Below are 24536 nucleotides of genomic sequence, written 5' to 3' on the forward strand. Positions count from 1 at the left end.
ATTTATTGCTTTTATTGAATATCTCAGTCTAATAATGAGAACGTTTGAAGAACTAGAATGTATTGCAAAGTATACATTATATGCTTGAGGTAAATCATTAAGTGAATGGAGAAACTGAAAAGCTCTGGTAAGTCTCTGGTGAAACTGACTGTGGAATATAAACCAAATTACCTGTAATTGATAGAGCTTCGTATTCAGAAGTCATTAACCTAAATGCAGGTCACATAAAGTAGAAAACAAACAATAAATACAATTTGCTAAGCGAAAAGATTGGGTATTCTCTGACCAGCTACCAGCAGGATGAGTAAGGCTAAGAGGGCTCCAAACAATGGGAAGGCAGCCAAAACAAACTCCCCTGGGACCTGGTTGGTAGTCTTATGTAAAGATTCACTGAGGACCTGAGGTTAGGCTTGGCAGAGAGATTCTAGAGCTTTGGTATGAGTAGAGCCAAAAAGGGGCTGCCAACGGAAATCTCTCCCTTCAGCTTCTTCCTCAGGACCATAGTTGGTGGTCATGCATTAAGGCTATGGTTGGGATTGGTAATAGGTTTTAAAAAGAGACTCCAGAACTACAGTTTGTCTCATAATATGGTTCTGTGTGTTACTGTACTACTGTAACCAAATTCACAAGAGTTTTCTATTGCTCTCAGTTCTTCAATGGCATCTCATTTCGTTAAATGTCCCTTTCACATCAGCACAAACAAGCTCATGGACATTTTCACGAGAGGAATATGTAACTCTGAACTCTTTCCCCACATATACTTAGACATCCTCACAATCTGAGGATTTAATTTTCCCAGATATTTATAGCTCTGTAGAGATACAGTCTTACTAAGAAATGATCTAAGATCAGAAGGAATTAAAAATAAAAACCTGAACCCTGAGCTAGTTGCCATTTTTTAAATTATTATTTTATTTTTTCAATAAAACACCCAAATCTTAATTCTCTTTTAAGAAACTTAGAGTTCTATTTTCCACTCCTTTACATCTCTGTATATCAGGAATAACTCACGGAGAATGGGAAAACTCAGATCAGGTCAAACATTATTAGACTATTATAATACATTACCATCAAGACTGAAGCAAAGAAAATAACTAAGTTTGGAAAAGCAATGCCCCCAACCAGCTGGCATTGTACAGAGAGCAAGAACTACTCCCTACTTGTTCATTCTTTTAGCTTTTACAAGTAATAAGGTTTCCAAAAAATCATAACTAGACTTATAATCAACATAAATTTAATCTATATTGATTCTGACAGATCATAGCAGACCAATGAAGCTCAAAGATTCTGTTTCCCTTAGCATCAGGGTTGCCAACATGTCAAAAAGTGTAGGAAGTTCATATTTTCTATTTTTCAAATAGACTTCTTGTTAATTATAAAAAAAATAAATAAATAAATAAAATCTTTCATGCTTAAGGAAATGTCAATTCTAGTAGCACAAAATAATACTGCAGTATATATTTGTATGGACTCATTTCTATTCTCTTCATAAGTTATGCACAGCTTTATGGCCTTATTATTGCTATCTCCTGGCTAGTTATCCTCTCTCCCTCTGTGTGTATTTTACTACTCAAGACAGTAAGAAAGATATAAGAAGTAAGAAAATTACATACAACTGATATTTTACATAATCAAATAATTGTTTGAATTGGAAGGAACCCTTAATGGTCATCTGGTCCGAATTCCTGGTAATGAACAGCTAGATCAGGTTGCTCAGAGCCCCAGCCAGACTGGCCTCGAATGTCTAAAGGGACTGGACACCCATCATTTTTCTGGGCAACCTGTTCCAGTGCCTTCACCACCTCCACTGTAAAACACTCTCTATATCCTATCTAAAGCTCCCCTCTTTTAGTTTAAACCCTTTGCCCTTGTCCTGTCACAGACCCAGCCCCCTTCCTTCTTATGGATCCCCTCTAGATACTGAATGGCCACTCTCAAGTACCCCTAGAGCCTTCTCTTCCTCAGGTCGAACAGTGCCAGCTCTCCCAGCCTGCCCTCAGTGGGAAGGTAGTTCCATTCCTGGGATCATTGTTGTGGCCTCCCTCTGGATGAGCTCCAACAGGTCTATGTCTCTGTTGTCCTGAGGACTCCACATCTGGACACAGTACTACAGGTGTGGTCTCACCAGCATACAGTAGAGAGTACCTGTATGATTTCTCTACACCTGCTGACCACATTGCTTTGGATGCAGCCCAGGATATGGTTGGCTACATTGTGTTTTTTTTTAAACCTTGCTAAGCTTCTAATTTCTAAATCATCTCAGTATTTCCTGTTTTATTTAATTATCCCTATGTATTAACGTTCTGGAATACTATTATCTAATAGTAATATAATAAAATTAAAATAAAATTAAAATAAAATTACTATTATCTAATAGTAATATTAGATTAAAATTCCTATTATCTAATAGGAATATAATAATAATAATAAAAAAACAACAAAAAAACACCAAAAAACATGAATCTAAGTTGACAACATACATCACTAAGGATTAAGCCAGAAATTTTAGATGCTGTATCATTAACTGACTACTTCAATTCTCAGTAGTCATAGTAATTCATTTAATAAAATAATTAATTTCTCAGCTGTCCAAATTCTAATGTCATCTCCTAAATTTTCCATTATCTGACCTTCATAAAGACACTGTTTTGCATGATTCAGTTTTCTAGCATGCATTCAGCATACTAAACAGCTTCAAATCCTTGTGCAAGTTTTTACAAGCCAAGAAAATTATTAACATAAATGAAAAACAGGCAAAGAACATACACATTAAGCCAACATTCCTACACTTATGTCATACTTAAATATGTGTAAATAAGTAGACCTAGAACCTGGAAGTTTAAAACAGAGTTCCTCAAGCGTATGGTTATCAGACAAGAGCATTAGTTCTCTTATACTTGCTTAAACTGAAAACACGAGCTCTCAGGTAAAATCTTAATGAAGCATTCTGCAAGGACAGATTCAGGAGCCATGCAAAAGACATGAGAAACGGCTTGTCCACTGACCAGTCTATAGATTCTCAGTAAATCAGACAATCATAACAATAAATACCATGTTTAAACTTAGTTTAAGAATTTACCAGCTCTTTAAATATTTCCTATCAAGAGAAACCGCTATCTTTATCTGTCAGAAGGCTGTTGTATTTTCATTAAAATGTCTTTTAGCGGGCCAGGAAAGATAACGACAATGTTCAGCATTAATGACAGCTGTCAAGATTCGGTGTCAAGCAGTACTACTGAAAAATCAAAACAAATAGTCTTCAAGAAAATCATCTTGTTTATATTGTGATCTACTGCATACTGTCTCTTATCCTTTAAATATCCTTTAAAAAAATATATATATATACTCACAGATTAAACTGAATCATGACCCACAGTAAAGTCACATTCTCAGAACAAATAAAAATGCTGATTCTAATTGGAGAGGGAAACTTTTGATAGCTAAACACCCCCCCCTCTCCCCCCCCAATAAGAACAACAGCACCCATTGACTATCAGCGATGACAGACTGCTAGTTATTAAAGCGTGATTCTTGAAAATGAATTTCAGGATCTAGTTCACATGGTTTCAGTTTTCTTCTTCAGAGAAGAAAATAAAACAAAGAAAGAACTTTCTCCTTGACCTAGCTGTAATTTCTTCCTAATCAAAGTAATGATTTAATCATTGTGATGCTTGCTTTCATTTCAGCAGTCTGTCAGAGCTTCTGGGTTAAACTTTTATTCAAAGAAGTTTAATTCTGTATTTTAGCAAAAAAAAAAAAAATATATATATATATATTTATGCTATTTTTCATAGCATATATATATATATACACACACACACACACATATATATATATGCTATGAGCTGTAATTTCACACAACCAGCTTGGATTTGGGACACTTAAATGACATCTTGATTAAATTGCTTCAACATAAGATATGTAAGTGAGCAGCATGTCTCACATATTTCATAATAACCTATTTGTAGGTTGACTGACTCATCCATTCTTTTTGCGAAGATAGCAAGTCTTCTTACATTTATCTCTATGTCTATGATTTCCTCCTGAAGCTTGCCAGCTTTGTACGTTTTGAAACATCTTGCCAATATGCTTAATAGTGAAGTAAAATTATTGGCACATTAAAGAAGCAGTGGTTCTCTGTAGCTCAAGTCTGCATTTTTCCACCTTTCAGCTACACCACCAACAAAAAAAGCCTTATATAAATTCAATGTTTGATTAGTCAGGTAACAAGCAACCTTTCTGCATTTCTCTTGCAGATGAGTAAAGCCAAACCAAATAATAGCCTTGCTCCCTTTTGCTCCCTTTTCAGTTTTCTTCCTATTTCCCTAGACAGGAGTCACCCTGAGACAAATGGTGCCTTGAGAAAAGACAGTAGCAGTAAGAGGGAAAAGACCTAAAGAACTATCAGTGGTAACATCACTTAAGAACTATTAAATATTATTTGCTTTTAAGAGGTGATGGTTTCTTCCTTCATAACAATAAAGTTGGCATGTGTGTTTGCATACAGCAGTCCTGAACACAAAGTCCTGCTACAGACAATCTTCATTCCCTAACACAATTCACAAATATGTAGGAAATTTTACATTCCCAGAATCTTTTGATAACAGCTGGCTGATAAAACCATTTCCTTCTTCTGTTAAAATGTGTTTATAGCCTGGAAAGTGGGTCACAAGCTAGTAAGAAACAGCATGCTAAAATAAAACTAAAAACGTTGCTGCACAAATTTGAAGAAAGTAAAACACAGACAAATAGCAGTACTCTTTCTGGGTCATTTTTCAGATCAAAGGGAGGTACAATTACAGTTGTGAAAATACATTCTAAGGAATAATCCTCCCAGTCAGTAGATCAGCGCCTTTAAAGTTCAAGACCTAGACTGACAAATAAAGACTCAAAGAAAAGGCACCTATGTGTAGAAATTCTTTACTGGCCACAATGGCTCTATTATATTTTAAAACTCCCATGCCACACCATTGCTCAGATATTGTCGAGCTTAATTTATCCTTTATGGAATACTTAATTCATTCTTTGTTGAATGCCTAATTCAAACTTGTTCCTAATCATTCCTCTCTATATGCCTGTAAGAGACTGCTTCCAACATTTCCAACAGGCCATTCCCTTACCAGCTCACTGTTGCTTATATCAAAAAGAATCCACTTCCAAAATGGTTTTAAGATACAGTTTCATTAATCCTTTCCTCAGACATATTAAAAAAAATATTAGATATGCTTACAGGCCATACATCACTTACAGCCAGGCTTTAAAATACACCTGTATTTAACTTTTTGTTTTCTACCCCAATTGAAACCTCAGGCTTAAACATTTTAACCAGAAAACAAAACGTGTCATTCCTTTGGAGCTTGGGCCTAATCATGTCTCACTGGGTGATGTCATGAAACTAAAAAGAATAAGAAGAAATGTGACATTAAACATAGGAAAATCCAGACATGCTACTAAGAATTCTAACATTCCTTCCAATAAAATTTCATTGAAAGTCAGTCAAAATTATACATAGGCTTCTAAAAAATAAATAATCATACAGTTCTTGCAGTGTTTGCTCTAGGGAGTGCATATATGCAGGCCATATGAAGTGCTAACATAATCCTAGTAAGTGGAACAACCTCTGGATAATTAACATGTAATAATCCACTGGAGTGTAATTATTTTTTCCAATTGAATTATTAGTACATAATTTCCTTTACAGACAATCCCTTCTGCTAATGTGTAGTTAATCATCTACATTTCAACCTCAATTTCAGTTGCACCATACTGCAAAATGAGGCTCCAGCTCTTCCCGTCACAATGCTGCCAAAAGGGAGGTGGAAAGGGATGTTACACATAAAATCTGGTTGTATATTGTTATGATGTTTGTAAGCAAGTTATCTATTTAAATGCAGCCTAAAAAGGTAAATGTAAGAAGTCAGAGATTTAAATTTTAAAAGAATTGCTGGTTTTATAGGTAACTGCTTCTTGCTTAACAGCAAGAAAGTCTCACTTTCTTAGACTTATCAGCTGCATGACCATAACTCTCCTGAAACATCCATTAATTTTACTGCAGCACTAAGTAACAGATCCTTTGTGGCTCAGAGACATTTCATAACAAAGGCAGTTTTAGCTTTTTAACAGCACTTACAAGACTGACAGAAATTTTATATTTTACTACAAAAATCAGTATTCACATTCTGAAGTGAATACATCTACAGCAAATTCTCCTGTTTTCCCTTGTGCCAGAGACCTCACACCAGGAATAGAAATTAAATACAAAGACATGAAGAAACTATGAATCTAAAGAAAAAGGTACAAGGTCAACAGTACCCTCTAGACATTCAAAACTCTCTCATTTGTGTTCCTTATGTACACCACAGTTCCTCTGAAATTACTCCCCAGTAAAATGTCTTTACAAAACTGTCAATTTCATGGATTTGAGTATTCAACCTTCATATTGCTTAGTACGTGCCAAGGTTGGTAAATGGAAACAGTCAGTGTGAATTTATCAAGGACAAACCAGTCCTAAACAACCTGCATGCCTTTTCTCATAAGATGGCTGGATTTGGGGATGAGGGGAGAACAGTGGATATCATGAATTCAGCAAAGCCCTCACTGTTGCATCCCACTGTGCACTCCTTTGGGACATGTTGTGTTTTAATATCTTTCTTGGTACAGTAGAATGTTCACTCATTGAATTTTCAGATTGCAAAAAATTGAGGGGCACCCCCAGCTGATATGCAGGAGGGCAGAGCTGCAATCTAGAGAGAACCAGGCAGGCTGTGGGAACAAGCCACCTATAATCTCACAGAGCTCCACAAAGACAAATACAAAACCCTGTTTCTGGGTAGAAGAAGCTCCTTGCAGTAATATAAGCTGAGACTGACTAGCTGAGAAGTCTCTCTTTGAGAAAAAGATGTTGAAAATAGGTTTAAAAACAAAAACAAACAAACGCAAGGTAAACACCAGGCAGTAGTGTGTCCTGGCAGCAAGGGATGTCAAGAGCATCATGGACTGCATTAGCATGAACACGGTTAGTGATTTAACTTCCCTCTCGACTCACCACTCAGACCCTACATATCGTTTCCTGTTCCAAGTCCTTCCAAACACAAGCTTAGCAGGCCACTGAGGAGACACAACAGCAGCTTCCCCTGGTGAAGCTATCAGGAAGACAGAGCCATGAGAGCACAGATCTGGAGGATGACAGACAACAGGCATAAGCAGAAACAGAGGAATACTAACCTGAAAGAAATTTTCTTCTAGGACAGTTTGAACCCATGGAGGCTGTGCAGTCTCCAGCCCTGGAAGCTTTCAAAGCCAGCTGGATGAAGCCTTGAACTGACCTCAGAACTGGACTAGAAACCTTCCAAGATACCTTCCAAAATTAATTATGCTATGATTTTCTGAAATCAATATTCAGTAGATTACTTGTATGCATTGTCCAACACAGATCATTACTACAGATGAATGTGACACAACGCAAGAGTAACACTCCAGGTATTAATATCTTATGAAGACTAAGAAGACAAAACAGACCACTGAGTATTTTGGACATCACAGAATTCAATTCAAAGAATAAGAGAGGCCTGAATAGACTTCCAATGCGGGGAATTTCTATCTCCAGTCTTTCTGTATCCACTCATTTTGAATGGATCACCATGAAAAATTAAAAAGGTGCTTAAGAGTTCATATCCCAAATTCTAGTTTCTACCAATTAATTAAAAAATATTTTTCTCCCTTCTTTTAAATGGAAAATAAAGGTCGATACAAAAATTGAGTTTTTACAGGAGCTAATCTAACTATATATGCAAAAGTCCTGCTGGGAAGTGCTATTCCAACACACTGAAACAATTACAGGTCAACATGGCCACCCCCTCCCCTTCCCTGTCTAATCATTCTCCATACGTTGCTGAAGAGTTCTCTCAGAGATTAATTACACCGCTGCCCTAAATAAAATCTCTCAAGGGCAGCAGTGATGATACTGAAAAGTCTCATGTTGTGTCTTTACTTGAAAAAATTAGCTCAAGGGTTGCTATACCTCAGAAGGGAAAGCAGGGTGAGTGCAAGAGCCTTCCTTAGGAAAAGCCCATAAATCCAAGTTGTCTGACAATCAGATGCATTTTCTTTTCTCTGAAATAGCAATGCAACCCAGCATACCCAATAACAGAAGAAAGATAAACATCTCACAGAACTCTCATAGATAAGCACTGCAACTGTCAATGCCGCCAGTATGATTCTGTATCAACTGATTTACTTTGCCATTTTATTGCTATCAAAATAGCACTAGTGACCTACAGAGCCTATAAAGTTTTGCTTTCTCACTCTCCCATAAATTCACTAACTTTGTGATGGAGTATTTCCCTCAAACATAAAAATAACAAAACAGAAAACAAAAAGAAACAATAAGACAACTAACCCAGTAAATCATGCATTCTCCAAAATAGCTGCCATTGTCAAGGCAAAAATCTACAGGCTAATTACAGAAACACCCCAGAATGAATAACATATCCTTCAGAAAAAAGCTCAAAGATACTTTAAATGCTTCCACAGCTCAGACTCAAGGAAGAGACTTCTACTATTTTTCTCTAGTTCATGTTTAACCACAATGTCACTGTTAACAACTTCATTTCACTACATACATTTTTATACACAGATCACACAACATACCTGAATTTTTTTCTCATCTTACTAAAAGAGATTATTCATATTTTAAAGTTCTTACGCTGTTCAGTTAGGTACTGAAGAATAATAAGTAGCATTTTAATGTCCAAAAATCAAATTAATTTATCAGACAATCGCAAATCACATGGAATTTTCCCTATAGTCCATATGCTACCTCTAATCCGGACAGGAGATAAAGAAGAAAAGCAACTATGACCTCAACAATTCACTTAAGTAAACTTACTTAAAAGAAGCAAATTGAAAAGGATGAAGTCTCAAGTCGGTCTCAGTGGAGTTATGGAGTAATACATGAAGTCTGCCAACATCTCTTCGACAGTCAAAAGATATTTAGCAAAACAAAGAAAACACACTTAAAAAATCAATTAGGACAAAATGTTTATAAACTACCATTGCATAATACATCTAATAATTTTAAAAATAGAAAGAAACAAAAAAATGTATGATAAAACAAATTATTATGGTTGGTACAGATTCACCATAAGAAAGATTCCTATAGTTTGTAAGATAACAAATACATTATCGTATACTGATAGTCACAAGAAGCACAGAAGTAACAACAATAAAAAAAAAAACGATGTAAAGAGTTACTTCAGTAGACGCATAAAAACCAAGTTCTGTCATCTAACAAGGCAACTAAGTTTTATTTTTCTGAGTATTTGTATTACTCAGTTAACAGATAATAAAATCACCAGAAAATGAAAGGAATCAAAGACTTCATACTTACATGTTTAGCAGCATTTACTTAATACCGCAGTCATAATTTTGACCACAAGTCTGCTCCCAGCTCCACTGACATATTAGTTAAAAATAAGAATTATTCGTATGAAGTTAGTAAAATCCACACATACGTGCCCATGTAATTCTCCCTAGGAATGCATGACTTCCATATGCTTGTACATACAACTATTTCTCTAAAACCCTCTGGATAGCATGTAGGTGTTCTCCAGACAATGTTTTATTTTTAAAATATCATTCCATAGACATTGTTTCTCCTACTGAATTGTAACATACAAAAGAATCTTAGAGTAAAAATAATTCCAGAGGGAAAATAAATAAACAAATAAAGAGCTTATTTAAATTTGACATCACTCAGCAATTAAAAGCTGTTGAAACCAGACAGCACTCATCTAAAAAGAGGGAATGGTACTCTCAGGATGATATTGCAAGTTAAAGTAATAAACGCTTCATGACCTAAACATCAGTATTCAAAGTAACCAATTTTATATCATAATGAAGGAATTTGAAGAATAAAAAGGCAACTTCTGAAAGCATTTCAATAAAAGGATTCGTAATCCATTGGAATGAGTCTGAAATTACTGAATTCCCTCACCAAAACACATCAGATTATCACTAATTCTTGTCTTCAAATGTTTTAAATTATTTACCTTCATTTTTCATTGATTTTAGAAGTAGCAGATAAAAATAAAGCTACTGTTTGTCACTACATGAATTCAGGGGCTACTTGGCAGATGCACTGTATTTTAACAGTTAACAGCATATCAGAGCACATTGCTTATGGTGTTAACACTGCAGCATTTTGCTTTAATAAAGACTTTTGTTACAGGAAGTAGATACATATGTTCTTACTTTACATCTGGTAGAGCTATCTGCTTGTTACCATTCACTGCCTCCTTAAATCATTCCCTTAGGTATAAAAATCAGCAGACCTATTTCCATTCAAAATTACAAGTATTATTAGGAAGTGCGTTAGAAATCTGTGAGAGGGGAGGTGCAACTTGCCTTTAATCTGTAATTATAGCAACAAGTGTGAATATGAACTCTGGAACACTTCAGAGGAAAGTGGCTTTTTAAATATCAATCCTTTGTTTTTCTGTCTACAGAAAACAACTGCTCAACGTAGCAACAAAGTAGTAGGAGGCAGAGGGCGGGGGCTACACGTGCAATAATTTCTCCTCCATTATATTCTGGATAATAATAAAATTTCTAGTTCACTCACAACAAATAAATAGCATTACTTTCCATCCTTTCACATACTTCCTTAAGGTGAAGTGAATAGGCCACTAAACAAATATCAAAAACATATCTGACGAAGCCTAGTAGTGCTTAAGCACTATTATGAAATAGTTACCCTTAGTGTCTCAGATTAAGGAAAACACATTGATTTTTTTATATAGTCATAAATGATAACTGGAAATATTATGTATGCAATACTCAATTCAGTGAAGTATTCAGGCATTTACTTTAAGTATATGCTAAAAATCTAATTGAAAGTGATTAGAGTATACATATATAATATACTAAACACACATTCAACACATGGAGCTTCAAGATCTTCAGACAAAAAATATTTAATTACACTGAACTTGAGATTGCAAACAGGATACTGCGCATCTCATACAACTGAACTTTTCCCAAATAATTCTTAATTCTCTGCCCACACAGTACCAATAATCATTCATTCATTCTATCTACAGCACTCCACAATTTAAAGGACTACAAACACAGGCACACAACATCACACTTTCCATGCCTTCATAAGTGGAACTAAAGCAGTGGGGATTCATAGAGTATTGTTGAGTGCACAAAAGTGCTCCTAAGAACTCACTGGAGAGGGAGGCAATGTGAAAAGGGAACATAACACATCCAAGCATGTGTGCTACAAAGAGGAACACATTTGTCAGAGGAGTTACAGTACACACAACAGCATTCTAAAAAGCAAAGGATGGGTTTACAAGTCTACTACAGGCTTATAATAAGTCTTGCACCACCATTTTGTACGATCTTTGCACTTGACAGAGGTGCACACATCTCCAATAGGTTTTCTTTCAGAGTGAAAAACGTGAAGGAGCTAGAGTAAATACCTTATGGAGAGGCATTAGGTCAGCATGTGCTCTAGAAATCTGAAGGTAGCTAAAGCTGCTTTAGCCTTCACTTTCATTTGTAAGGCAAGATACAAATATACACATACAGTGTAAACAAGTCTTTATTTTAATCCACATTAATACTCTCCAGATGCAAGGGGATCAATGAAACACTTTGAGGCTACTGTTGTGGCCAAGTCTAATCTCTCAAGGGACTGCCGGAGAAATCAGAACCTTATGCTCATAAAACAAATAAGCTCACATGAAACTGCTCTTAGTAAATGTAGAATTCAAAGGCTGCATGACTCCTGACTATTAAAAATGAGAAAATGCTGTTCCACCTTTGATTTTCACCCTTAAAATAATATCTGAATTTAACTACAGCCATTCAAGAAAAAGTAACATAATTCAACATGTTTAAGTTGCATTACCATATTTATTAAAAATATGGAAGTGACCAGAAGGAGAACATAGATGTTTTTTGAATGCTCTTCTCATTTATTTCAGAAGTCAAACAGGCTTTTCTTTGCAGCAGGCAAAGAAAAAAAAAGAAACTTCTCTGCTAACTTCTGCAGCAGTTCCATAAACCTGTTTTGGCTCACACACAACATCACCAGATCACCAGAGTCACACACTGTTGACATAAGGTCAACAGAGAAATATCGATATATACACTGAAAGGTGCCCTGTCCAAACATAACATAAGAGATCATCAATGCTCTTGAGCCCTTGTGTAATGCAATGGAGCAATGACAGCAGAGTAGCAAAGTCCTAGGCTGCAGTAAGTAAGGATTTACTCACATGCAACAGCCATGAACACAGAAATAAAGGGAAAAAAGCTGCTTACCTTTTGGAAGGCCTCAGGTACATAGGGATCTGCAGCAAGATACCCTCTCCTCCACTGCTATTCCATACATCAGGTCTGGAAAGGGGTGGATCCTGGCTTCACCCCTTCCAGACAGCAAGAAGCACTGTTTGCACCTGAGCTCCCCTGGGTTGGCCCTGCCTTCTCACCAGGTGCTCAATCACTGCTTCAGGACATCACTTAGCATTTCCACTACACCTTGTAAATCTGAAACCATGGAAACAAGGAGATCAGTGCATGAGCAACCCAACTGTACATGTTGTAACATGAACAGAAAGGAACAATTCTTCCCTATTTGATTCAGCCTATATATATATATATATATATATATATAAAGTTAAAAACACTGCTGTGGTTATCCTCTCTAAATAGAAGTGAACTGTGCTACTGTGTTACAGGATTGTATTGGTCGGTACAAATATATATACAATTAGTAAATATTTATATATTATTATATTTAGCCTAAAAAAACCTGTTACTTTCATCCCATACAGCCTATGACATGACATTTATAACACTCAACATTCATCTAGAGCAGATATCAACTTTCATTACCATACATCAAAGACTGGATAAAGCAGGTAGAAAGACTGCTGCCTAGTTTTCTATGAGAGACATTTAACAATCATTTTTTACTTACTATATTTTACCAGATGATAAAGCAGAATTCATTTTCATCAGAGAAAATAATACAAGGGCAAATCAAGTAACTCCAGAAAATATGAATACTGGAATGCAAAAAAACCTGTCTTTATATTTGCCACAGTGAGAAGGATTTAGATAAACGTGCACAACAAATTACGGCTCAAAGCTTGGTGTGATGCTTAGTGTGTGGCCACAGTATACAGCAGGGAAGCCAGTAAAGCAAAAATAAGATCAACGTAAGTTTTTAACCCTCACAAACAAACATTTTTCTTTTAGCATCGTTACCTGATAATTGCTTAATGGCGCATTTCATTTTACTTTCTATGTAGTGAATGATACCTAAATATTAAGAGAGAGCTTTAAAAATTGAGCATTAGAAATGCAAATTATTGTTAAATTATTGTGTTAAAAATAGATTTAAAAAAAAAAAAGAAAGGAAAAAAAAAAGGAAAAAAAAAAAAAAGAAAGGAAAAAAAAAAAAGTGCCAAGTTCTGATTTCAGAAAAAGGCCAGAATAGAGGATAGTGCTCTTAAAACACATACAGCATAATACGCTAGAAAATGTATCGTATTATCACCTGCTTGAGTGATTGGCATTTAAAATACAAACTCAATAGGAGCTTTTGTAATACTTTGTTTTACAGTACATTTCATCTCCTCTCCCCACTTACAAGTGAAAAATATCACAAGGATAAGTAGTGAATAGAAGCCATAGGCCAGTTGGAATAAGAAAAGTTTGTACATTGTTTCATACTTGTAATACTCAGCACAATCACAGAACTTTTTCATATTACCTGTTCCCTCTTTCAAACATTTTTTATTAAATAATCATTATGTTTCATAAGTCATAAGACAAATCCCAATACTAAGCAGGTTCCATCAGTTCCTGCTTCAGGCCAGACCCTGCTCCCAGTTTGATATCACCACTAGTATATTAGTAATATGCATTCTGAATTGACATGCAGATGTATGAGTGCATCACACCTCATTTGAGATAGCTGGCGTCTTGCACAAGAATGACTATAAACTGGAAAAGATTGGCCACTGAACTGGAAAAAGGCACTAACCTACAGCCTGCTGGCTTCTTAGCATGCTTGTTTGTAGCAGCAAATGGCAAACCAAGCTTTGTTCTGTGCAGGTTTCATATTAGATATCTCATTTACAGTTTGCATCAGTGGATGCAATACAGCAAGTCTAAATATATGGATTAAAAGAGTAATTGCAGATCTCACTGTACACCTATTGAGGAACTTTGTGCTTTCCATACACAGAGCATAGTTTCTTGCTGACTAAGGAATGATGATTTATGGACTACTGATGTACAGGTCTCTTAGTCATTAGAAGAGAGAAAATAGCAATCCAAGGATAAAACCCCTGATTTCTAGAAACTGTTGCTGTTGCAACATTTCACCAGTCCAGTGACAAATAAACTCCCATTCTGATTAAATACCATGCAAGAATGTCTGCATTTTCCTGATTTGTATACTAAGAATTAACTATTTAGAGGAAGGAGATTTTCTCTTGAAGATATAAATAATGAAAAATAAGTGCTTTGGTTTGTTTTTGTTTTGTTTTGTTTTTTAAACCACAAAACCCTATTTTTCCTTCTCACCATAGTGGTAGAAGGATTAAAACATACCAACACACAACCAGAGCTGAATGAAATCCTGCTGTATCTTCTTTTTTCCCCAAATCCTAAAGACTGGGTTTCACAAAACAAAAGTAATCAAAAGAAAAAACACTGAAAAGCAGAAACTCATCTGCTTGGACAGCTAAGAGAGCTTAAGGGAACATGAATACTGAGATTACAAGTAGCCTTCTAATGTCACAGCTAGAGTAATGTAGGAAATTTTTCCATAGATACAGCCACAGCATTTAAGTAATACGTTAAATCCACCTAAATTTCAGATTAAGCAAAAAGATGCAGTGCTTGATCTGTCAACAAAGGATTGTTTCAAATGCAAATATATCCTGCAATCATCTCCATTGTCAATTATATTGAAGGAAATCAGGCACTGTGGTTGATTTCAGAATAATAATAATCAGTAAGATAACATTCATCTGTGGAAAGCATTGTCCAGCGTCTTAATGAACCACTCCTATGCTAGAATATTGATTGTAAGAAAAGCTATGCATACACTAGAAACAATTTAACAAGGCATGAAAGAGCCACAGAGGTTATATCTTCTTTCTTTTTAACCCTGTTTCCCAAGAAACACAGTCCTTAGAGAGACTATTCCTTTCCAGCATTATTCAAATTTATATATACTTCACAGGCAATTTGTAGGATGTTTCCTGCTGCTACACCTTCATGTTCAGGAAGGCAGCTGCTGCCATCTGTTCCTCCAGTTTGGAATAGAAACATCTCTTAAGTGATAAGAGCATCATTTCCCCAGCTGAGTGGTTTTCAGTTCCACCACCAATCCCTTCATTAGCCATTACTCTGGATTGTCCCACCTCCTCCTGCCCAAAGCTCTCCCCAGTCTGAAAACTATGCCTTAAGTACCCTACTACTCTTCATAACATCTTCTTGTCCTACTCTGTATTTCTTTTCATTCTTTATTTACAAAGTATTCCCATATCAGTGACACCCTTTCTTCCTCCAAGCCAAGCTACATCCTCTTTAAACAAGTTCCCCAGTATTCCTTCCAGTATCTGCTTTTCATTTTTTGTGACTTTTATTACACACCCTCTTGTCCTCCAGATACATTTACAGATTAGAAAATCTTTTAAAAGCTTCCACCGCTGCTGTCAATTTTGCTTTCTTGCCTGTAATCTGAGATACAACTATCATTTTTGCTAAAGGTAACACTTAGAAGAAATCCACAGCGCCTCAGAACCATATCAAGCTTATGTGGGAATGTATAAAAATATTGCTCATAACTACTTGACAGAAAAGTATGAAGTTCCAGGGAAAAAAAAACACAAAAAAAACCAAACCATAATATTCTATATTACAAAACAGCTGTAGGCAGAAATAATTCCCAGTTGTGCATGGAAGTGACCATAGAAAAATAGCTCATATAAAAGAAATACGTCTTCATATTTTTAGAACAGTTTTTCCCTGTAATTTTAAAATGCTGGCTGTAGATTTCTTAATTGTTTTAATTATTATTATTTTGGCTCACCCCTCCCCCCCCCACCCCACTTCCCCTCTTCCCCCTTTAGCGGAAGCATTTCAGTACAGAAATACCAAAATCAAACATTTTCAAAACATAAATCAGACTTGGTGTTGCATTCAATGAAATTCTGAGCCAACAAAGGCAAGTTCAGCTGGCTTTAGATGTGAGAGGTTAGATACAACCTAGGTCTCTGGAACCCAAACAGTGCACCTTATCAATAGAATTTACTGCCATCTTTGATGTAAAACAAACTCAGAGACTGCATTTATGTGAGGGGTTTCTCATTAGAGAGCAAACATTCCAGGTTGAGGTCAACAGTAAGAGCATAAAGAGCTAAACAGTCTATAATATCTCTATATATAGATAAACAGTCTATTGACTTCCCAGCATGGAGTTCTGAGCAAGGACTCTGGGCTTCCCTGGGGATGGTGGCTGGTCTCCCAGCCTTCTGAAGGAGTCCACAACCACCTCTTCCTACAGTAAAGGTACCATAAAAGCACAGGTGAAAATCCACTGGCTGTGTTCAATACCACATTACGGCTTGGTAACCTGGAAAGTTGTTTGAGTAAACATTGCCATCGATTTTTTAGGTATTGCCTTTATGACCAAACAGGCTGATCTTAAAAAGAAGGATTAATTAGGTAAGCAAATATTTATTGATCATTTGACTTGGAACCACATTTTCACAGGCTTTCAGATCTCATTAGTTGTGAGCAAAACAAAACATGACTCTGCTCTGTACACCTGCTGAACCAGCACTCTCACATGAAACACATCACTATCAGAGCTATCAATGTAACATAAAACTGAGACAATAAATAGCAGGGATCTGCAAGAAAGAAAGAGATCAATCTATAACTATAAAAACCCTACACAAATTATCAGCAGTTATTACCAGTTGGTCCCCCTGTACATTAAGGATAGGAGAGGGACTGTCAACATCTGAAGGGTGTTGACTTACAATGCACCACTGTTTATACAGCTTTCTGCCAATCAGTTGTTTTCTCTTTCCGGCAAATTTCTGTTCTTTCTCCTTCTTTGGTCTGGAGCATTAGAATGGCACATTCTTTTTTATCAGAAGCTTTATCAACTTTTTCCATCAGTCTCTCTCCTAGATCAAATGTAGACAATGGAAAGTAAATCAAACACAGAATATTTAAAACAGTGCTTAACTACATCATGAATGGCTTATTTAAAACAAACACCTATTCTGATGAAAGAAAATACCGTGACTTTGAAAACCTGCCTTATCCTACTTTATTACTCCATCTAATGGAAAGTTGAATAATACACTGTATAAAAACCATGTACCTTAATATTTTTACATGAACAACAACCTTATGTTACAGTGTAATATGATGCTGCTGACTACGCTTCAAGGAATTAAACAGTTGTGCAGTAGTTTCAGTTAAAAATCAATAGCAGTTTGTTTTGCAATATAAAGGCTTATGAAAACAGCTTGCATATCAAAGTAACTTTTACAGTACACTGTTAACACGGGTACTAAAATGCTGGGCAGAAAAAAAAAAAAAGCTTGTTGAAAATGCAAAAAAAATCACTGATCTTTTGTTCTATTTAAAGCAGTTGGATGTGGTCAAACTGAGAGGTAATAGGTGTAAATGTCAACACTTTGGAATGACTTAAAAAGTTTCTTTTAAAAACCTCACTAGTCATAGGAGATATGCCAGCAGATTCACTTCATGCAGAGGTCTTTTGATTTTATCACTGCAGCATACTGAATGAATGCTGTACTGCAACAAGCAATATCAGTATTTCTTCTTGAGCAAACTGTTTTGTTGGGTTCATTTTGGGTCTTTTTTGGTTGTGGGGTTTTTGTTTGTTTGTTTGTTTGTTTTTTGCAGATATGAATAGGCTTTGTAAGAGGGCTCTTGCCAATGTAGCTAATATTTCAGAGGGAAAGGAAATTGCATTCTTAATGATGTTCCATCACAGAAGTTTCCATCAAGTGCAAAGCAGGCTGGGAAGTCAATCAAAGGTCAGGCTTGTGAGAGGTCAAGTTCCTTGAACAAACACAGTTCTGGCATTTAATTGTTTTCAGGCAGAACTCAGCAGATAGGTCAGCAGTGAATTTTATAGCTGACAACACCCACAGAAAGAAATCACTCCTAAGACTGAGGTGGCTATGCATCACTGAACAACAAGATGAAAAAAATAAGTAACCATGGAAAGCAAGACATTTTTAGTCTCACCATTTAGAAATCTGAAAACAAAAAAAGTACTGCTGGTATCATTAATGCATCTCACTCTCAAAAGTTGCTGAAAAGCACAACAAAAATAAAAGAGACTGCACAACAAAAGAGATTCGCAAGAGATTACAAGAGAACGAAGAAGTGTTTGAAATAATATTACCAGTAATAGCAACCTAAAAGTTCAGCTTCATTCCATTAGCTGAATGACTACAGATTATCTGCCCCTTCAAATCAGTATATTAAGGGACTGGACAAGGTATGTGGATTATAAAATACTCAGTCATGCCCATGGTTGGTACTTAAACCCCGTTCCTTACTGACTCCAAAGCCCATAATACTTTATGACATTTTAAAGATGCCTAAGAATCCCAAGTGAATAAATTAATGCATAGCAGAACAGAATACTCTTTGGAAAAAGCGGCATGCTGTTCAGTTGCAATTTACTGGTGTACCTTTAAAAAGAAAGAGACAAATATGACGATGAGAGTCTGAACATGGAATTCCAACCCAACTATACCAGAGGCATATATAGAATTGCTATATATATAAATATATATATTATATAAATATATATATATATATATATATATTATTTACCAATAAGCCGGGGCATCATCGGAGACATGGCACTCCAGGCTGTTAAAACAGAAGAGCCTTCTGAGTCCTAACCCACACAGAACTCTGTGGCAAAAGGCAGCAGAAACAAGTCACAATCCATAGTGCTTTGAACATGGCATGTTAAGAAGCTGCAGGTAAGAGAAATCTTAACATACTTACTCATAAGACCAAGGAAATGCAATGGGATGCAGCAACTTCTGTCAGTTCTTAGTCTGCACATGCTTGGAGGTACAACAGGCTCTTTCAGACCTAGTCCCACTTCTTAAAGGGGAATCTTTGAAAGAGGTAAATTCTTGTCTGACTTGCTGCTCTGAACATCATATTTTCTCCTGAAAATAGGTACAACATAGACCTAGGATATGAACAAACATGGCAATTTTATAAATTCAGATATGCTAAGCTTCATACAATATCAGAAATGCCACTACAAAGCTCACTTGTTGATCACAGAAACAGAAAACTGGAGAGTTTGTTTTGGCTTTGCAGGCTTTTTTCTTGGTTTACCAAGCAAGGTTTTTAAAACAGAAACATTTCTGAAAAAATAAATATTTGCTTCACGGAGGTAGTGAACTTCAAAGTAATCAAAACAGAGCTTCACACCTGCTGATTTTTTGTGCAGTCATTATTTATTCTTTACTCTAGAACTCCTATAATCAAGGTATTAGTCACATCAGCCAGGAAGAGTTAACAATTTGATTAACCGCCTTGCTTAAACAGCTGGACTATAACAAAATCCCTCAGAAAATAGGTGTTTCCACCATTTACTTACTCCTGATGATAATATGCGTTCTATTTAGAACATAAACACTGAGTCAAATGCGAAAAAGTATTTATATATAACACATGAGCATCCTGCCTACTTTAGGTCTCCAGTTATATACTGATTTTAGGAAAGCTAACATATAATTGCACAAGAACATTATAACCTTTCCTGTATATATTTCCACAGCTACCCATCTGAACTTCCCTTTAAAGTGCAGTGCTTACATGGTACAGTAGGTTATAATTGAAGAGAAAGTACTGGAAAATAACACCTAATCTTTCCTTGATAGCACATTATGTTTGAACGAAAAGCATTCATTGCAGAATCGTTACACAAATTTATTTAATGAGCAGCTCCATAATATGTACAGTACACTACAACAGCAAAATACCATCTTCATCCCTCTGCTACATGAGTAGGACATGCATCATACTGTCATGGTCATATGATTTTTGGTTACCGGTATTCTGCATTATAACATCATGTAGTGTGCTGGGGATTAACGAATTGGTGCTGCAGGTCCAGGTAGGTGTCCCAGAAGAACTACTACATTCCCCAGAGGACTGTTCGCTGTTCTGATATCATTTCTGCTCAGAGAAAACAGATAAAGGCTTTGGTAGGTCACCTGACGGCCCTTTTGATTGTCTGGTTTGTCTTGTTCCAACCTCACGTCTCATCACAGCATTAGAGTAAGGCCTTTGGCTTTCACACACTCTCATTACACTTTATTTATTAGCTCCAATTCTAATTATGTTGTATTATAGTGCGTTATTTTGCATTCTAATATATTATTTAATAAATTTGTTTCTCCTCAGACTGTTGCCACTGTTTTGTTTTGGGGCCCATCTCTCTATCCTTTATCCCGTTTTCCCTTTTTAGAGGCACAAATCCATGGATCCCTTTGCCCCACTAGTCATGGAACTTGGCCAAATCAGCACATAAACAGAGCTTAAATAGATAATACGGTATATAAATCAACTATTAGATCAAACCTTGAAATTCTAAGGACAAACATTCCGCTCTTGTGCACTTTATTCAACTGAATACCTTCTACTTACTATTCTACCTGAATACCTTCTATTTACTCTTCTACTTGGATACTTTGAGTCCAAAGACCTTTTTAAAGTCTTCTGCTTTATATCCTTATACATCCTGTCCGCTGAACAGCTAACTTAGTACCATGTTTGTATTAGTGATATAACTGCAGTTCCTACATTTTCATCCTTCAGAATGGTTACAAGAATCAAATTGAATGGACGACTAAGTTGCTAAGACAAAATTTGTATATTACCTAGTGAATATCGGAATTCAAGTGCTAAGTTTGCATTAAAACCACTCTGTATCTTTTCCACGCAGTTACTGGAAACTACACCAAAAACCTGGAGTTGAATGTTTCAGTGAACCAAATGCATTTATAAGGATACTTCATGTAGAAAGTAAGGGAAATATTTTTAGATTTTTGCCATCTTGTTAGCTTCTCTTTCTGTTCCCCAAAGGTTGTAATTCAGGAACTACAAGATTAAGAAGAACAAAATGTTCAGCGACTGAAATCCACTAGAGAGTTTTTTAATGAATTTAAGGAAAGCTAACCAGACAAGCCAGAGGGATCTGAAGCTCATCACTTACCAAGCTTTCATGTTGGAGTAGTTCTGTTCTAACTAGGTACTATATTCACACTTATGAAAAACCTATTTGGGAATTTACAGCAGACAATATGCTGGTCTTCTTGACTTCTTAATTTTATTTGCATCAAAGGTTGAAAAAAATACCGTCCCTTTCCCAGGTGATAAGAAAAATAAGTGAACAAGACTACAGACTGATAGGATGCTGCTTTAAATAGCAAGGACATTGTAGCACACTACATACTTGGTTTTCAGGCAAGATGTCAATAAGCCTTAATCTCAACTTCATGGTCCTAAAAAAGATCAACACTGCTAAAAAGGACCATTTGTCTCAGCATCCCAATAAAACAAGGAAGGTCTCAAAAGCACTCAAAGCATAGGAAGCTACAACTTAGCACTCACGTAAGTTCTAGCTTGAAAATCCTGTACATGCATATTTATTTTTTCAGGCTCTCTGTTCCTTTAAGAATTACCTCAAGGTATTTATTAAAAGATGTTTAAAAAATTACAGTGACATACTTCATTTTAACTGAAACTTAAACATAGATGAAAAGGATTTAACATGTAACCTAAAATCAAGCAGAAACTACTTTCCTTTAGATTCTAGCAAGTTGTGATCTCATACTCTGATTACTGTGTTACGGCAGCAAATGCACCACAGGTACTATGTGCATGGCTACGCATGAAAAAATAGGGAAAAAATGAAATGTCAAATGTTTTTTATAATGCAGAGTGTACTTCAATCTGTTTTAAAAGATGACCTTTTCAACAATTGCCCTGCCTACTAGGAAGAAGGGCTTTGCATTTAATGAATTCTTCATGTCCCAAGGAAAAGCTGAGCTACATGAAAGTTTTCCTCTTCAGAGGGTAACACTTGCCACAATCAGGGTTTTCAAGAGATTATCTAGCCATCATTATGCTTTAGATTATCCCAAAATACAATAAATACTTGAGGAATCAATGGAACTTTTTTCCTGTGTACAATAACCCTAACCCTAATTCTGATTCATAGGATGATTACATAAATTTCAGTGGAATGAAAGCTATCTGAAGCCTAAACCATTTTGTCCTTTACTTTGGCTCCACATTTTTCACCAGCATAACAACTCCTAAGTCCTCCTTATATGGCACATTCCCACTGTACTTCTTTAAGTAGCAAATTCAGTTCTTACAACTGAATAAGAAATAATCCAATGTAATGAGTAAAAAATCTATGCCAAGATTTCTAGGTCGTACCTCTTTCTCCTTCTCCTTGGATTTGGCAAGTCCTCCTGTCCTCTCAATAGACAAAGATGCTGATGTATTCAGGAAGTCTAACTCAAGGCTGATAAAAGAGGGCTTCAGAATACTAGCTGCAGCAATACTGCTAATTCACTCTCACACTGCCTTAAACAGGACCAGATTTCACCCGAAAACTGCAACTTTCATTTGTTTAATTAAATATAATAATTGTTACCATTGCAACTGTATTTAGAGAGCAACACCACTGCAAGTCTTTAAATGAATAGAAGCCTTACGCATCTTCTGAAACCATATTTCTCTACAAGCCTTCTCAAGACAAGGTGCTCAGCTCCACCTGCTGCTGGATTTAGATTATTTCTTCTTTAGCAGGCTGAGGACTGCGCAATACAAAGGGATTCATCTTCCATTCTTTAAACATCTACTCATGTAGAAGGCCAAAGTCTGCATAGAGAACTACCGAAGTGCAGGGCACACATCTTCCCAACAAGTACATTACCACATGGTTGCCACATTTCACAACTGCACCTACCAGCGGCACTAACCATCCCTGGAAAGCCAATCTTCAACTCAAAAGTCACTCACTGCACTTTTACCCTGTTTGCCGTGATAATTACAAACACAGAGGCCAAAGCACAGCAAGAGTAACCTATCCTACAGGATTCAATTACCCACTTCAGACAGCCATGAAAATTCTCTGCGAGGAGGGAGAAAAATAAAGGTCATCTAATAAGTGTCAGTAAGCCATCTGACTGTCATACTATGAAAATCCTTCCACTAATTATACCAGTGTAAGTTATGGATCAGTTTAAAAGTGGGAATTTTGCACTTATAGAGAACCAGGTTCTGTTAATACTGGAATACCTCCATTCAAAGCAAGTGTTTTTAAATGAATTTAGGGGTTCCAAATCATATACGTTATTGCTGCTTCTTTTAGCACGCATGGGGCTTATTAAATACTTCTAGCAAACAAGAAGAACAGTAAATATATAAAATGCTATTAAAAATTAAGCCTCTACCAATAGAATATTCAATAGGCTTTCTGGCAATATACATATCCTGCAAAGTCCAAAAAAAGAAAAAAGAAAGGGGGGAAAAAAAGCACTTAAATTACCTGCCCAGGGTGACCTCTGCTTTTATCCTTATGAAGCTGGAGCAGGTTTACAGAGGAATAATTCAAAACAGAGCAGGGCCTGCCTGCCTGTTGATATGCTATAAATCTATGTTTAAATGTGAACCTGTTCTGGATACCTTCTTCCCAAATAGGAGGGCCTGTTTCTTTTTGTTGTGTTTTGTTTTTTAAGCAACCGCGTGGTTTGGTATTGCCTTTCCAAAAGTCCTCTGCTGCCCTCGTGTGTTTCACAGTTATAGATGTCACTACAGCTATCAGTTCCTTTACCAGCAAGGTAGACTGGAAGGAGCTGATGGTTTATCATGAAGTATTGTGGGTTTTGTTGTTGTTTTTCACTTCCTCTGACAGGCAATAATGCCGATAACGTAATCTCACTCCGGAAAATAAACTTTCCCACTGCTGTCGAGTAGTAAAGTCACACCGGGGAATACACCAGGCAAGCACTGATTTGAGCTACTCAGCACCTCCTCCAACCTGAGTTACCAGTATAAAATAAGACAGTTCTTGCTTGTGTTTGTTTTAAAGCCATTTCCCAGAAGAGAGCAAACTCGGTTACCCGAAGCAGGAGCAGAGCACCTCGTTGCCTCAGGGCTAGGAAATAAACACGACAGAACCCGCTCACTCACACCTGAGTGAGGAAAAGCTGCAGAGACCGAGTTGACTCAGGACCAGCAACGCGAACCGCTCCGGGGAAGCGACGGGCCGTCTCGAAAACGCTCATGCAGCCACATTCTCGCTTGCTCCTCACTGAGCCTTCACGTGCTGAGAGCTACAAGCTGCGTTTCTGCTACTCAAAGAAACAGCTGCGCTCTCTCTCCTAAAACTCTGCAGCAAG

At 36.4% G+C, this 24536-nt stretch overlaps 1 long non-coding RNA gene across 1 annotated transcript in view; it reads right to left on the reverse strand.

The window, feature by feature from the left end:
* LOC140251236 (uncharacterized) overlaps positions 1-24521 on the reverse strand; it is a 145284-nt gene extending 120763 nt beyond the window's left edge. Inside the window, exons 1-5 of the long non-coding RNA XR_011903388.1 lie at positions 24258-24521; positions 19105-19297; positions 18925-19008; positions 17079-17228; positions 12334-12558 (exon numbers count right to left, since the gene is read on the reverse strand). This is a non-coding gene — a long non-coding RNA (uncharacterized lncRNA). The remainder of the gene's footprint in view (positions 1-12333; positions 12559-17078; positions 17229-18924; positions 19009-19104; positions 19298-24257) is intronic.
* Between the last annotated feature and the right edge of the window lie 15 nt (positions 24522-24536).

Source organism: Excalfactoria chinensis, chromosome 4 (assembly GCF_039878825.1).
Source record: "Excalfactoria chinensis isolate bCotChi1 chromosome 4, bCotChi1.hap2, whole genome shotgun sequence".
NCBI classification, from domain to species: Eukaryota; Metazoa; Chordata; class Aves; order Galliformes; family Phasianidae; genus Excalfactoria; species Excalfactoria chinensis.